The sequence below is a fragment of the Podarcis pityusensis genome, assembly GCF_964106645.2.
Source record: "Podarcis pityusensis genome assembly, chromosome: 1".
Classification (NCBI taxonomy): Eukaryota; Metazoa; Chordata; class Lepidosauria; order Squamata; family Lacertidae; genus Podarcis; species Podarcis pityusensis.
In genome coordinates this window covers 51,349,457-51,365,369 of record NC_138028.1, presented here as the reverse complement: position 1 = coordinate 51,365,369, position 15,913 = coordinate 51,349,457, and the positions used below count along the sequence as shown (strand labels likewise).

General features: G+C 48.8%; 1 long non-coding RNA gene across 1 annotated transcript in view; it reads right to left on the bottom strand.

Moving 5' to 3' along the window:
• The window catches only part of LOC308475388, a 33,444-nt gene extending 18,954 nt beyond the window's left edge, over window positions 1–14,490 (bottom strand). The window contains exon 1 of the long non-coding RNA XR_013985131.1: window positions 12,634–14,490. This is a non-coding gene — a long non-coding RNA (uncharacterized lncRNA). The remainder of the gene's footprint in view (window positions 1–12,633) is intronic.
• Window positions 14,491–15,913: the final 1,423 nt, after the last annotated feature.

The window sequence follows — 15,913 nt, the reverse complement described above, 5'->3', positions numbered from 1 at the left end:
TTCCTTGCATAGGGTTGTAGGCATGTGTTTGCAAGGATAAACAAATACCCTCCAAGCGTCCCTATTTTCCAGGGGCAATCCTGGAATTACAAAAGCTACTTCGGCTTCTGATTTGATCCCGGAATGCCCCTATTTTCCCCCACCAGTGCCGCCACCGCCGACCTCAGAGAGGAGCAGGAGCTGGCACTTACCCTGAGCGACAGCAGTGGCAGCTACAAGGGATTGCTGCAAGAGGCTGCATTGCCTCTCCATGGCTGTCAGTGTTGTGCCAGCTCTGAGGTGCAGGCAGAGCGCAGGGCCACCCCAGGCAGGAAGAAAGGGGGAGCAAAGCACAGTGCAAGGAGACTTGATTTTTTAAATGAAAAAAATGCTTTGTGCATCCATGTCTAATCTTGCCCCTTTCTAAAATTTATTTATTGGTATGTGTTTTTCTTTTTGCAAACCTACCAAAGAATACCTGAAGGAGCATCTCCACCCCCATCATTCTTCCCGGACACTGAGGTCCAGCGCCGAGGGCCTTCTGGCCATTCCCTCGCTGCGAGAAACCAAGTTACAGGGAACCAGGCAGAGGGCCTTCTCAGTAGTGACACCCTTCCTGTGGAACGCCCTCCCACCAGATGTCAAAGAGAACAACAACTACCAGACTTTTAGAAGACATCTGAAGGCAGCCCTGTTTAGGGAAGCTTTTAATGTTTAATAGATTATTGTATTTTAATATTCTGTTGGAAGCCGCCCAGAGTGGCTGGGGAAACCCAGCCAGATGGGCAGGGTATAAATAATAAATTATTATTATTATTATTATTATTATTATTATTATTAGTGCACTCTGTTAGTGTAGTGGTGGTGGAAATGCTTTGCCAGGGGGTGGGGTGGAAGACAATGAAGGTTGAGGGGAGGAGTCAGAAATGTCCCTTTTTTCATATGAGGAATGTTGGAGGGTATGTAAACATACCCTGGACAAAGTGTCCTGTTGTGGACCCCTTCCTCAGTGGGGCCTATCAGCCTTACCTCCCTGTGGTGGCAGCACAGGGTAACGCAGTCTAACCCCGCTTCAAATTTCCCAGAATGCCTTGTAGAAAATGTAAACATGGCTCGATGAAGTCACCTGCTTCTGCTAGGATTGCCAGGTCAGACTGTTTTTTGTGTGGTGGGTGGGGAGGGGGTCAGGGCAAGCATCAGCTATGCTGCCCACCTTTTTAAAAAAGTCCCCAGGGCCCTATTGGTTGCCCAAGGATGCCAGGAATTACCTGGACTGGAATTTCATTGAAGGAAAACTGGTTGTTGGGAGGCTTCTGCAGAAGAGTAAAGGGTGGGAGTGATGGGCATCCTTCCCCCCCCCCCCACTGCTTTACTGCTCCAAGCAACTGCTTTCTTTAGATATAATGCGTAGTTTGGCCCTCATGCTGGTGCCATTATAAGGGGGGGCTGCATGCCTGTAAGCAGATCTTCCATATGCTCAAGAATTTCCACATACCCGAGCAAAGACACTTCCTACTGATGCCTCAGCGATTTGAAAAGAAAAGAAAAAGTATTTTTGATTCCTGGTGCCACACAAAGCAAAATCTCTCCCATCCACGTGGCACAAGCTCCCTGTTACTTGACCAAGAGTGCAAGCAGTCAAACCTCAGCCAGGCTGCAATTGGTAGTGTTATGTACTGAGTTGAATAGGATCCAAACTGTAGCAGTCTGATTGGTCCTAGAACAATAGGATCCAAAAGGCAGCAGTCTGATTGGTCCTAGAACAATAGGATTCAGAATGCAGCAGTCTGATTGGTCCTAGAACAATGCAGCAGTATGATTGGTTGGCAGGAACCACCCAATCCTGCTCCAGATAGAAGTGAATCCACAACCTGATTGGCTTACAGTAGAATTCCAGAATTAGCCAATCATGTGCAGCCCATTGTGTAAATAATGTATATAAAGCAGATACTGTGAGGGGACAATTATTCATTCCTCCTCACCACTATGAGCTGAATAAAGAGCATGAAATCACTTTGCGACTCTGAGTATATTTCACTGGCGACGAAGGTGGGATCCCGCTGAGCTGACTGCCACACACAGCACCGCAGCACCGCCAACTGCCGCACCGCTGCCTCGCACCGTGTATCCAGGCTTCAGCTCCGGGGCACAAGGAACTCAGAATGGCAGCCAACAGCAGCTTCTCGCCATTCAACCCAGCATCTGGAGACTGGGAAGCGTACGCCTCCCGTTTCACCTTCCTCCTAGAAGCCAAAGGGGTCACCGACGAAGAAGACGCCAAGAAGAGGGCGATATTCTTCAGCGTCTGCGGAGAGGAGACGTTTGAAATCGCCCGGGCTCTCCTTGCGCCTGAAGACGTCGCTACTGTTCCATACAAAACAATAATGGAACAGCTGAAGGGGCACTTTTCGCCGCAGCCCTCAGTGGTGGCTCGTCGAAATGCCTTCTACGCAAAGCGGCAAGCCCCTGGGGAAACCATAACTGGGTTTGTGACCTCTCTCCGCCAAGCCGCCCGGTTCTGCAACTTCTCAGAGCTGGAGAACATGCTTCGTGACCGCCTCGTCGGTGGCCTGAAGGATGAGAAGCTGCAACGACGCCTCTACGCTAAGAAGGACCTAACGTTCCAGGTCGCTCTGGAGGAGGCCCTGGCAACAGAAGCTGCCGAGAGGTCGACCCAAGAGGCACGGCCGAGCCTGCCATCCCAACCGAGGGTCCACCATGAAGACCTCACCGACGACTCAGGATCCGACAGGGAGGAGGTGCACCGAGTACAGCAGCGCACTCAAGCAGCGCACAGACCACAGCTGCCTCGACGAGAAGGAGGGAACTGCGCAAGCTGCGGGGAGAGTCACGAGAGGAGGACCTGCCGTTTCCGCAACGCAGAGTGCAGGCAGTGCAGAAAATCGGGACACATCGCCCGGGTGTGTCGGGCTCGGCCCACCCGACACCAGGCATCAGATGACCAATCCAAGAGCCCCAGGTCCCGGGGCCCAACGCACCAAGGCAACTCGACGGAGCTCACAGACTTCCAGGTATACCAGTTGCCCCACCCCAACGTAGAGAAAATTTATGTAGAGGTACAGATAGAGGGGGCCCCATGCCGCATGGAGCTTGACACGGGTTCAACTCTATCCATAATCTCGGCAAGGACCTTAAGGAAACTGTGTCCCACTGGGGGTCCCAAACTCAGGCCGGCCCCATTCACCCTCCGGGACTTCCAGAAACGTAAGGTCCCCACAATGGGGGTGGGGACCTTCAGGGTGCAATACCGAGGGCGGACGCGGCAACTGGACTTGCTTGTGGTCAAGGGCCCCTACATTAGCTTACTGGGATTGGCATGGTTTGGACCACTGGGGCTAGCTGTCACCGGGGTGAACCACACTAGCTTACAAGTGGACGTGGACGCCATATGCAAGGAATTTCCAGGGGTTTTCGATGGGAAATTGGGACAGTATACGGGCCCCCCCATTGCGCTACAGCTTGACCCCGCAGTACGACCGGTCAGGCTCAAGGCCCGCCGGGTCCCGTTCGCCTTGAAACCCCGTATAGACGAGGAATTGGACCGACTCGTAGAGCAAGGAGTGCTGGAGCCGGTGCCTAATGCTCCCTGGGAAACCCCAATCGTCACACCCGTCAAGCCTAATGGTTCGGTCCGCATCTGCGCAGACTACAAATGTACCATAAACAAGGCCCTCACGGCCCACGCATACCCAGTGCCAGTGGTCAGCCATGTCCTTGCCACCCTGGCTGGGTCGAAAATTTTTGGCAAGCTGGACTTGGCCCAAGCATATCAACAGCTGCCAGTAGATGAGGCCACAGCAGAGGCACAGACGATTGTGACGCACAGAGGAGCGTTCAGGGTAAAGCGGCTGCAATTCGGTGTCAGCGTGGCACCAGGCATATTCCAGAATATAATGGACTCTCTCCTTAAAGGGATTCCTGGCGTCACCCCCTTCTTCGATGATGTGTTGATTGCCGGCCCCACACCAGAGGAGTTTGAGGACCGCCTCCGCACCGTTCTGCACCGTTTCCAGACGGCGGGTCTCAAGGTGAAGCGGGAAAAATGTCTACTAGGAGTGCCTCAGGTGGACTTTCTGGGATTTATGGTGGACGCAGAAGGGGTCCACCCGACTGGGGACAAGGTACGGGCCATTTGTGATGCCCCAGCGCCCAAGAGCAAGACTGAACTTCAGGCCTTCTTGGGGCTATTGAACTTTTACCATTCCTTCCTTCCCCACAAGGCGGCGGTAGCGGAGCCCCTACACAGACTCCTGGACAAGCGGGCCCCTTGGGTGTGGGGCCAGCGCCAGGAGGCCGCATTCCAGGCAGTCAAGGACTTGCTTGTCTCAAACTCGGTCTTGGCACACTTCGACGAGAGGCTGCCGGTGGTGCTAGCATGCGACGCCTCACCCTATGGCATTGGAGCTGTCCTGGGGCACCAACTCCCGGATGGAAGAGAGGTACCGGTGGCGTACTTTTCCCAGACACTCAACACAACCGAGCGGAACTACTCGCAAATCGACAAGGAGGGTCTGGCAATCGTAAAGGGAGTAAAAAAATTCCATGATTTCTTGTACGGGCGGCCCTTCACCGTGGTGACTGACCACAAGCCGTTGCTTGGCTTGTTTGCCCCCGAAAAGCAGACCCCCCAAGTGCTGTCTCCTCGCGTCCTCAGGTGGTCAATTTTCCTTGCCAGCTACCAGTATGCACTGATTCACCGACCTGGGAAGGCGATGGGCCATGCGGACGCCCTCAGCAGGCTACCACTACCGGAAACAGGCCCTGACCCAGCACCTGCACAAGAGGTTATGAGCCTGGAGCTGCTTCCCGACCGCCCCATTCAGGCACAAGAAGTTGCACACCATTCCAAGAAAGATAGGGTCATCTCCCGGGTCCTGGACTGGGTGTGGAGGGGATGGCCCAGCAGCAGCCCCGGGCCAGAATTCGCCGGCTACACAACCCGCAAACATGAACTGTCGGCCCACAAGGGGTGCCTGTTATGGGGAAGCAGAGTCGTTGTTCCCCAGCCCCTCTGCAAAAGGGTCCTCACAGCCCTACACGAGACACATCCAGGGGTAGTAAGAATGAAGGCCCTTGCCAGGAGTTATGTGTGGTGGCCGGGGATCGATGGAGAGATAGAGGCCTGGGTCAAACACTGCCAGGCCTGCCAAGAATCCCGCCCAGATCCCCCAAGGGCCCCAGTCCAGTCCTGGGAGTCCGCCCGAGCACCATGGTCACGCCTGCATGTGGATTTCGCTGGCCCCTTTCAGGGGAAAACATTCTTCATAGTGGTGGACTCCTACACCAAATGGCTGGAAGTCGCACTGGTACCGTCCACTTCCACGTCCGCAGCCATCCGGGTACTACGCAGGCTGTTTGCAACCCACGGGCTCCCTGACACTCTCGTCTCAGACAACGGGACTGCATTTACGTCAGGAGAATTCCAAACCTTCACAGCGCAGAACGCCATCCGCCACATCCGTTCGGCGCCGTTCCACCCTGCCACCAATGGCCAAGCAGAACGCATGGTGCGGACCACCAAGGACACCCTTCGCCGCATGACGCAAGGGGACTGGGAGTACCGCCTTGCCACATTCCTTCTAGCACAGCACAGCACCCCCAGCTCAACGACTGGCCGGAGCCCCGCTGAACTACTAATGGGTCGGCGCCTTGCAATCAGATTGGACCGCCTTCACCCCGATAGAGCTCAGGATGAGATAGTGGTGGGGGAAGGCAGGAACCCCCGGACCTTCGAGGCCCAGGACCCAGTGTACGCAAAGAATTTTGGGGCAGGCCCAGCATGGGTACCCGCCACAATCACCAGGGTCACTGGCCCCGTGTCGTACGAGGTGCTAACGGATGGGGGGCAATGCTGGCGCCGCCACTGCGACCAGATACGGCGACGATTCCCGGGAGAAAACCAGGAGGAGGACAGGTCAGAGGAGTCCCAAGGGAACAGCGGGGCAGTGAGGCCCATAGAGCAGGAGGGGCCAGCAGGAGAGGCAGAATCAGTAAATACAGAGAGGACCCGTGAGGCCGAAAGGACACCGGAACCAGAACCACGACTGAGCGAGCCGGTTGCACCAGACCAAACAGCCGCATCACAGCCAGCATCCTTGGAACACGAGCCAGAACCCGGAGCCCGGACCAGGGAACACCCCAGGCCACAACGCACACGTAGGCCGCCGGCATACCTTGAGGACTATGAATGCGACCTCCCGGGCAGGACTGGAACTTAGAGGGGAGGGGTGTTATGTACTGAGTTGAATAGGATCCAAACTGTAGCAGTCTGATTGGTCCTAGAACAATAGGATCCAAAAGGCAGCAGTCTGATTGGTCCTAGAACAATAGGATTCAGAATGCAGCAGTCTGATTGGTCCTAGAACAATGCAGCAGTATGATTGGTTGGCAGGAACCACCCAATCCTGCTCCAGATAGAAGTGAATCCACAACCTGATTGGCTTACAGTAGAATTCCAGAATTAGCCAATCATGTGCAGCCCATTGTGTAAATAATGTATATAAAGCAGATACTGTGAGGGGACAATTATTCATTCCTCCTCACCACTATGAGCTGAATAAAGAGCATGAAATCACTTTGCGACTCTGAGTATATTTCAGGTAGATATGCAGGTGAGAGCCTTTAGCACAGTTCTTGCAAAATGTTCTTATCCCTGCCTCTGTGTTTATAGTTCCTGTCAGTGGCTAAGAAGCAGGATTGGCTTGAAGGGCTCAGGAGCCTCAAGAGGCTGCATGTAGCAGGAACAGGCTGTGCTTAGAAGGCCACTGAGAGCACTCAAGGCGGAAAGGAAAGAAATGAAAAAGAGGCTGGTCTGCATCATGAACTGCAACCCAAAAGGCGAGTGACATCAGAGACAACAAGCCAGTGGAAACTGTGTCTCAAGTACAGTTCCAAATGGGAAAGGTCAATATTTATTACGTATAATAAATCTATACAATATGCAAGGAACTTATGCCCCAAATTGCTGAAAAAAATAAATTAAATAACCGTATTGCTGTCACAAAATGTCACGTAAAAAGCCATGCTTTATATGATGCACTGTCAAAGATAAAAAAGCTCTGGAAATCCAGGAATTCAGTGAAGACTTAATTTAATATGGCTGGTGGTAGCTGGGTCAGTGGTCCCGTTTCCACAGAATCTTCATTCGGGGCCAAGCTATAAATGAACCTCAGCTGTCTGAACAAATCCTTCGCATTGTGGTGTATAATTCAACAAATGCAGTAACAGCTGTAATAACAACTCTGTAGTTTCTCGGTGCTTGTAATGGTCTCAAGCTCTTCAGGTAGCCAGTATCTAAGCTCTCTAATATGTGGGTTAAAATAGTATAATGCAAATTATGGGATAAAAGCCAATTTAAAAATAAAACTGCATGTATATATATGTGCAATACCTGTCGTTTTAAAAACTCCTGTAAGCAAAGAGTCCCTAGAAACCTTCAAAGGCCTCACAATCTGCTAGGTAAAAACCTAACCGAAGATAGTTTGGAAGAACAAAGACTGATATTAAAAATGTCTTTAAAATATATGTAAAAATACAAATAGTAATTTTGCTACTACTGTGCCGGTACACAAAATGTCTGCAAATTTGGAGATATTGATATACAGCTTATTCAGCACTGATTTTTGACAAAAGTGTCAGGCAGTATGTGGTCCACTCATTTATGTAGTCATTTTTATTTATTTTCTTCCATTTATACTCTGGCTGCCCTGCATCACAGAATCCAAAGGGGCTCACCTGTAGTTTATAGGAGGTCTCCTATCCAGTCGCTGGCCAAACAAAGACCTGCTTAGTTTCAGGTAGGTGATGGCCCCACATGCTGTTAGATCATACCTGGGACCCAAAGAAGCATTCAGGATAAACAGAAACACCAGCACCTGGGGCTGGAAGTTTTCTATAGCTCAGTTGGTAGAGCATCAAACTCTTAAATTTCAGAGTCATGGGTTTGGGCCCAGATTCCTGAATTACAGGGGGTTGGATGAGATGATTCTTGTGGTCCCTTCCAACTCTATGATTCTAAACATTATGCTCAAGATGGGGCTAGCTCCAAAAACAGTGGCTCTCTGTTGTGCTGCCCACCCCTCATTGTTACTTAAACTTTCCCTGTTTACCACCCCTGTCACTGCACCCAATGAACCAGGGCAGGAATGAGGAAAGACTCATCACTACATGGGTAAGTATCCCTCAGAGTTAAGGGGAGTGGACATTTCCCGAAGGTGCCCTGTGCTGAGAGGGTACACCCAGGGGTGCCCAGGGAGGGCTAATGCCTTTTCCAGCAACCCCCCTGTGCTTCCTTATAGTGGCTGTTTCCTCGGTCTGAAGTCAAGGGCATCATAGTCTATTGGGCCTCCCAGTGACCACCTAGAGAACCACAGATGATGGGGCAGCGGCAAGTGAACTAGTAACTGGGCAGAAGTTATACTGGCAAAAAGGATAAGTCAAACCCTATTTGAAAAGTTTGTTTTCTCTCTGCCAGGCTTGGGCTACCTCAGCCAGCAGTAGCCCTGTTTCTGAACAGAGTTCTGGACAGGGGTAAATTACCTTACCCTAATTTACCCCCATGTCATTTAAGCTGGCTTCCTTGAGTCTGCCTTGCCCCTCACTCTCCGTCAGCGCCATTTGCCCTCCATGACATTGTCATGTAGCTAGTTCTGATTGACTGAATGGTGCCATTATGCCAATATGTTCGCTACCGGCTCTCTTGATTGTCTGGGGACATATCATAAATTAGAAAGGAGCCCTAACTGGGGTGGGGGGCAGCGGCACCAAATCAGCAGCAGATCTGACTGCAAACGGGCATGAAAATACTTAGAGATGTCAAGGAGGTGTTCGGGCAAGATTTAAACCATCCTTACGTGCCAGAAAGATTCATGGGGTGAATCTTCAGTGCAGCACTATAATGATCTTCAACATGGAAACATGGAAATGTGCAACTTGGATGCCAGAGACATATATTTTATCTGTGTGTGTGTGTGTGTGTGTGTGTGTGTTTCTTTGGGGTCATTAATGGAAATCTACTCTTCACCAGTTTATTGCTTTTGGCTAAAATATTTGTCTACTGAGCTTTTCATGTCCTTGCCTGCTGCAGTTTTGCATTCTATGCATTTCTTTCTTTTGTGCGTGTGTGTGGGGGGGGGGGACTGTTTCAAAGCTTTATAAGATGGATCAAAGAACAGGTTATTTTGTCTAACAATTGCAGTAGTGCTTGGCCAGGCCTGAGTTTGTTTTTATTGAGCTGCTATGCTGCAAGGGATGGCCTGTGATGGGTATAGATTGCATATTGATCACTGCATGGAAGTACAAGGAGGTATTTGGCGGGGTGGGGGTGGGCAGGGAAGGAAGGAGCAGCTTACTTTCGCAGCCCATCCTCTACACCAGAAATCATAATTCCAAGCAAGATGTATAAAGAGCACTGGGCGCTAAATGAAATACAATGTTGAATCGCAGGGATGCAGTTAATGTATTTAAAATGTAAATAGCAGCCACAGGGAAGCTTGAGCAGGCTTTGGACTGCAGGAAGTGGGGAGAAAAAGTTTTACATAGTTTCTGGGGAGAACCTCGAGTCGTAGATAGGGCCCAGAACAGAGCAAGACAAGCCTCTGTGTATCCAGCTTCCAGCATCGACTAAAGCTCACATTTACACGGCCCTGCTTGGCCTATGGTTCTCCAGCCAGCCAGGTGAAGTCAGAAAAATCTCACCCGTTTGTCTCTATGACAACAGGGCTCACTCTTTGGACATGTAAATGGCCATGCTTAACTAGCCAGCTAAGGCCATTATCTCACAAAGAGACAGGTGTGACCGGTCCTTCTACATTCTTAACTCACAGATACAAGATCAGAAGCCTGGAAGGGCCCCACAGATATCATCCAGACTGACCCCCCAATCCTACAGCAGTACAATCACATCAGTAAGTCTGGGTAATGACTCAATAGGGAAATTTCTGAGTCACTGCAAAATCAATCCTAGGACATGATGTTGGAGAATACTGTGTGATTTCCACGGGTTCTGGTGTTTTTTTCCAGATGACATGGTGCTAAAATATATTTTAATAAAGTGCAGACAGTGATAAATGTAGGATATTACACAGAAGAAAGAGTCAAAATGCATAAGATGGATCTGTGCATTATTATACAGGTTGCATTGGACGGAAGATATCAAGAGAGGTATTATATCAAGACAGTCCACCCTGCAATCTCGTCTACAAGGAGGTCGTGTTGTGTTCAGTTTTAGGAGCTACAATTCAAGTCACCAAACTAGAAAGGATTTAGAACAGAACTATGAAGATAATGGTGAGAAGACCTAGAGGACACATCATATAGAGAAAAGTATGCTGAGCCTAGAGAGAATAGAAAATTAAGCAGAGATGGTTGGCAGCTTTTGAATTATGAAAAGAATGTGGCAGGCAAAGGAGGAGATAGAGGAGGTTCACCAGGAGAAGCAATGAGTTTTAATTAACTACAAGAAAGTAGATTCAGGGCATGTCTGCGCTGCAACTAAAAGAAAAAAACTCCCTGCTCCCACTTGATACATTTTTGGTCATCGCTGTAGAGATGCATGGCAAATTCAACTATTCTTTCTTTTTGGGGAGAAGAACACTATTCTGATCTACCATTCGTCGCTTTCTTTTTTACTTCCTTCACTGTGTTTTTGTATTTGTGTAGCCAGACGTGGGCCAAACACAGCAAATGGTCTGGGAACATCAGAAGCTGTCGTGGTACGGAAGCTAAACAGGTGTGGCCTGAATGGTAATCTGAATGTGAGCCTTTGGGGAGTTCAGTGTATGAGCAGAATATATGTATAATAAATTCAGGTGGTGGTATTTTTTAAAAAAATAGCCAGATGCATGACCCTTGAATGCCCTAGTATCACCACTGTGTTGGTGATCATGGTGCACAAATAATGTTTATTAAATGCGCAATAAATAAGCATGTGCACCTTGTAGGGCATCTGTTAACAAGGAAAGACGGAAGACTTATCTTGCCTCTCTGCAGAGCACAGCATTTGCATCCCTATGAGCGCACTTGTGTGAGCAATGCTTATACATACATATGCATGCACGCTTACGCAACTCTCCAAATTCAGTCAGTGGAAGACCTTTGAAGAATCTGATTGAAGAAGTTGAAAACACATTGTATCACCATTTCCTGTTATTTATTATTAACTAGTTATTAACTAGCAATGTTCCTGTCATGGTCTCCCTCCAGGGAGTAGGGGCCATGAAGGAATCCAGGGATGTGGGTGTGGGAGTTTGTCCCTGCTCATCCCCATCTGCACACTGGGGAGAAGGCTCCCCCACAATTTACACCCCGAAATAGCCCTTCATCCAAGTTATTTGCTACCACCACAGCATTTATTTATTTATTTATTTATTTATTGCTATTTTTATTGCTCTTACTGTAAATTTTGTATGTTGTATGCCACTTTGCTGTATTTTTTTTAAAAAAAGTGCCTTCCATAAACATTTAAATGAAATAGAAAAACAAATAAAATAATGTGAACAAGGCGTTGGCTTGACTTTACTGGGCCCTGCCATTGCTCCCTCCCCCCTATTTGCTTTGATAGTGACATAGGAGTTGCTGGTGCTGGGATAGTCCAATCAAAAGGCAGAAAATAGAGCCTCGGGAAAAAGACAAAAAGACAGAGTTGGGCCTTTTTCCAGCCAACAGTTAGGACTGCATTCCCCAGTGCCTTGCAGGTGATTTAGACTACAACAGTTCCCAACATCGCTGAGCATTGTCCATGCTAGTTGGGGTTGATGGGAGTTGTAGCCGAAACCATCTGGAGGGCATCACATTAGGGAAGGCAGAGTTAAGGAGTGCCATTAAAAACCAGAGAGAGCCAACAAAAAGGAGGATGTTAGAGCTTACAGCCCATTTGGGAGACCTCAAAAGGGATAGCTGGCTGACCAAGACATCTGAACAATGTGTTTCTCTCCCATGAGCCTGTAGGAAGTGGTAATACGGCCCACTACAAACTAGGTCAAAAATCCTGATAGCCTGAAAAGATGCTGGGATTCAGAGATGAAGTTCTACTTTCTTGTAGGACACATGCTTTTTCTGCATTTTTCTTAGCTGTTGGCTCTGTTCAGTGTCTATGGAGTCAGGGAGGTGAGCCCAGATCACTCATGGAGAAAGGAGGTGTAATTTCTCAGGGTGCTCCCAAAAGATGCACAGCTTGGTTTATTGAGTGCCAGGGACAGTTGAGTGAACACTCAAGTCACAGGAAGAGCATCTTGGTAAAACTGCAGCAGCTGCCAAAGGAAGCCCATACTTGCAACTCAACATCATGCCCCTGATTACCCACTACATAGAATCTACCACAAGGGCAGTAGTAATGCATCTGTCATGTCCCCGGCCTCAACAGTTGTGGCGGGAGGGGATACACCAAGAAGTTGAAGCAATGTTGCACTTTGAGATAATTGAAGAATCCCAGAGTCCTTGGCAATGTCAACCCTTGTTAGTACCTAAGCTGAATGAGAATGTTCATTTTTGTATTGATTTTAGGAAAAATTAATCCTGTTTCTACATTCGACACGTATTCCGTGCCACAGGTTAATGTGGTTTTGGAGAGGTTGGGCAACCCAGATATTTATCTACCCTTGATCTTACTAAGGTTTATTGGCAGTTTCCGCTTACCAAGTTCTTTGAAGACAAGGAAACCTCCTTGCAGCCAGTACTGTATATGAATGACATTTGGTGTTCACGGAGCTACTTTTCAGCATCTTATGCCCAAGGCTCTGAGAAGAGTAAAAAGGAGTACAACAGAATTTCTGAGTTATGGTGGTCCATTTATTCCCAGGTTTATCTCTGTGTCCACATTGCTTACAACCTTATCCAAAGGGGGGACGGGACCCACCAACCCACATAATTTGAATAGCAACTTGTGAGCAGCTGGGAGTACTTCTTTACTCTCTGCATGTATTTGTACGTTGAACCAATGTTCCACATCCCTGGTCTTGCCTGTTGCTTTAGCCTTCAGACAGATTGATGCCTTTAGAGTAGCACTGGTGGTGACGACACTGTTCTCTCTCAGGCTTTTATACATGAGCAGAAAGCTGTCGTGGCAGAAGATGACTGTTGTAGAAAAGGAAGTCCTCAGAATAACCAGGGCTGTGAAGACATTAGGATACTATCTTTGGAGCTTGTGGTAGCTCATACTCCTTTATGGAGTTTGCTGTACAATCTCCCTCTGCCTGTGAAAATAACAAGGGTTAAGAGGGCTAGATACTACTGGGTCAACTGGTGGTTGACAGCTTCATCTATAGTTCAGGGGTAGCCAACATGGTGCCCTCCAGATGTTCAGCCCCAGGCTGCATGGCCAGTGGTCAGGGGTGATGTGCTCTGTTGTCCAACAACACTTGGGCACCAAACCAGCTACCCCAGTAGATATGAAAGCATCAACCACCCATTAACCCAGTGGTATCTAGCTCTCCTGCTCACAGAATGATAATGCTTATCCCCCCCCCCACACACAAGAGGATGATAATCATGTAGCATCTGTGAGGGATCTGTGGCCAAAAGTGGTGTCCGGTTATCTATTCAGGAAATTCCTGTCAGACTTGCACTGTGCCCAGTGGTGCCCAGAAGTGATGTAATTGACGACTGTTTGTGAGCCATGAGTCAATTCAGAAATGGAATTATTATTATTATTATTATTTATTACTTGTACCAGGGCATCTGACTGGGTTGCCCCATCCACTCTGGGCAGCTTCCAACAGAAATCAGGAGACCCCAGAATGAAAGCCAGGAATGAAGGAGGCCCAGTTCTGGCTTGCATTACAAGCCACAGAGAGCGGGCAGAGAAAACGAATGAGAGAGCTGCACTGGGACAGTGCTTTTGGCCCATAAGGGTAGGAGGCCTCAGTGGGTAGAGGCAGCTAGTCAGGAGGCCTGAAATGATGAGGTGCTCCTATGAACCAACAACTATATGGTGGGGCAAGGTCTAGCTCCTGGTTTTAAATGCTTGTGTTGGTTACTTCCTAGGGCGCCTCGCCTATTGGATCTCTTTGAGTCGGGAGCAGAGCTGGATTGAGACCTTTAGAGGCTCTAAACACTGAGAAAATTATGGTTCTCCCTATGTAATTCAAAATAAAAACAATGCTAAATTATATATCTCCAGTGGGTTTTTTCTGGGGGGGACACAGGGGTATGCATACACCTAATCATTTTGTTAATCTTTGTACTTTTGTCCATTTACTGTATTTATTTTCCCGGATCTGAACAATAAAATGGTGATTTTTCTTGAGTCAAAATGAGAGTACCCCTAAATATTTTTTTTAGGAAAAAAAGCACTGTATATATCTCAAAATGACACAAAACTTTCTTGTATGCTGAAATTAAAACAGCTCCTTTCTCGATTTTCTGATTGCCAAATTCTGCACAAGTCCATCAAAGCTGGGTCAATGAGGCCTTATTTTGATTTGCCGTGGCAAGGAGGCACGGCCCCTGCTTTAGGTGGAGATTAAGTAATAAAAAGAGAACAGAAAAATGAGGAAAGAACCTCTCCTTTTCCGGCGCCTCTGCTTTGCTGGTGCCCTAAGCACATGCGGAGTCCTCCGCGTTCCCTCCCCGCTGAAGCTGCAGACTGCGCGGTCGCCAGGCGGATCCCAAGGTTCGGATCGGGCCTCCGACTCGCCCTCCTTCCCAATGCCCGCAATCCCCGAGAGGTCACGGGCTTTTGGACTTTCGCCAGGGGAGAAGACTTCCCGAGGTGGGTTTCCATAGGGTTCCAGAGAAGCGGGAGAGGCCGAGTGGGCGGCACAGCAGCAGGAAAGCCCCAACTTTAGCAGCCGAGGAAGCGTCTGCGGCGCCCAAGTCCGCCGCATCCTGCGGGTGGCTGGTTGCGCGGCGGGAAGCGCAGCGCGGCCGCCGCCTGCCTTGTTTTCGCCGCGCTTTGGACGTCGCCATTTCTTCTCCTCTGGCGCCCTCTCTTGGCCCGTAACAAATACGGAGCCGAGGAAACGCAGTGGAGGGATGAGGGCAGAAGCGGAGTCTCCCCACCCCCGCACATTTATTCATTTATATTTATTTCATAAGATTTATACACCGCTTGGTTTGGGGGGGGGGGTTTAACCGCTTTACAAAAAGTTAAAACAAGAAAATTAAAGGGGGGCCAAACACAACCATACTTTGAAACACACAAATTAAAATACTGAAACGGATTAAAATAAGCATCTGGGTGGGCTTGTCTAAACCGGAATGTTTCTAGCAGGTGCAGAAAAGAGTGCAGTGAAGGTGCCTGCAGCAGAGCAGGTCTTGTTTCTTTCCCATCGCTATAGAAAAGGATGGATGATACACGGATGGAAGGAGGGGGAACCAACCAAGGGCCAATGCGGAATCCCATTTCCCCCTCAATACAGTCGTGGTGGGTTATCTGAAACGGTGCGTTTTTAACAGGAACCTGTGGCCCTCCAGACTCGTTCCCAGCAGCCCCAGCCAGTACAGCCGATGGGCAGGGAAGATGCAAGTTGTAGTCCAGCAACAGGGCCACAGGTTTCCTATTCTTGTTACGCACTTAGGAGGCAGAAAAATAATTGCCTCTGTTGGAGAGCCCTTCAGGTTGGAGGTCTGGGCCCTCTTCACTTAGCTGCCTCCATTAAATGAGCCATGGCAACAGCATAAATTGGGGGGGGGGGCTCTATCTCCCCCTATTCTTTTCCCTGAAAATTAAATTCATGCTACTTCCAGATCCTGAAATATGAAACTAGGAAGAAACAATTGTCCTTTATGAGTATCTGCTCTTCTCCCAAGAGACTTCAGAACTTTTGTTTAAAAGCTGCTTTAAACAAAAAATAAAAATAAAAATGCACATGACTGGTAGTATGTATTTAACATGCATCCCCTTGACCCTGGGTGGATCAAGAAGCCTTTCCCCCATCTCTTCTCATCCCCTCCCACCTCTGTATTTAAAACTTTG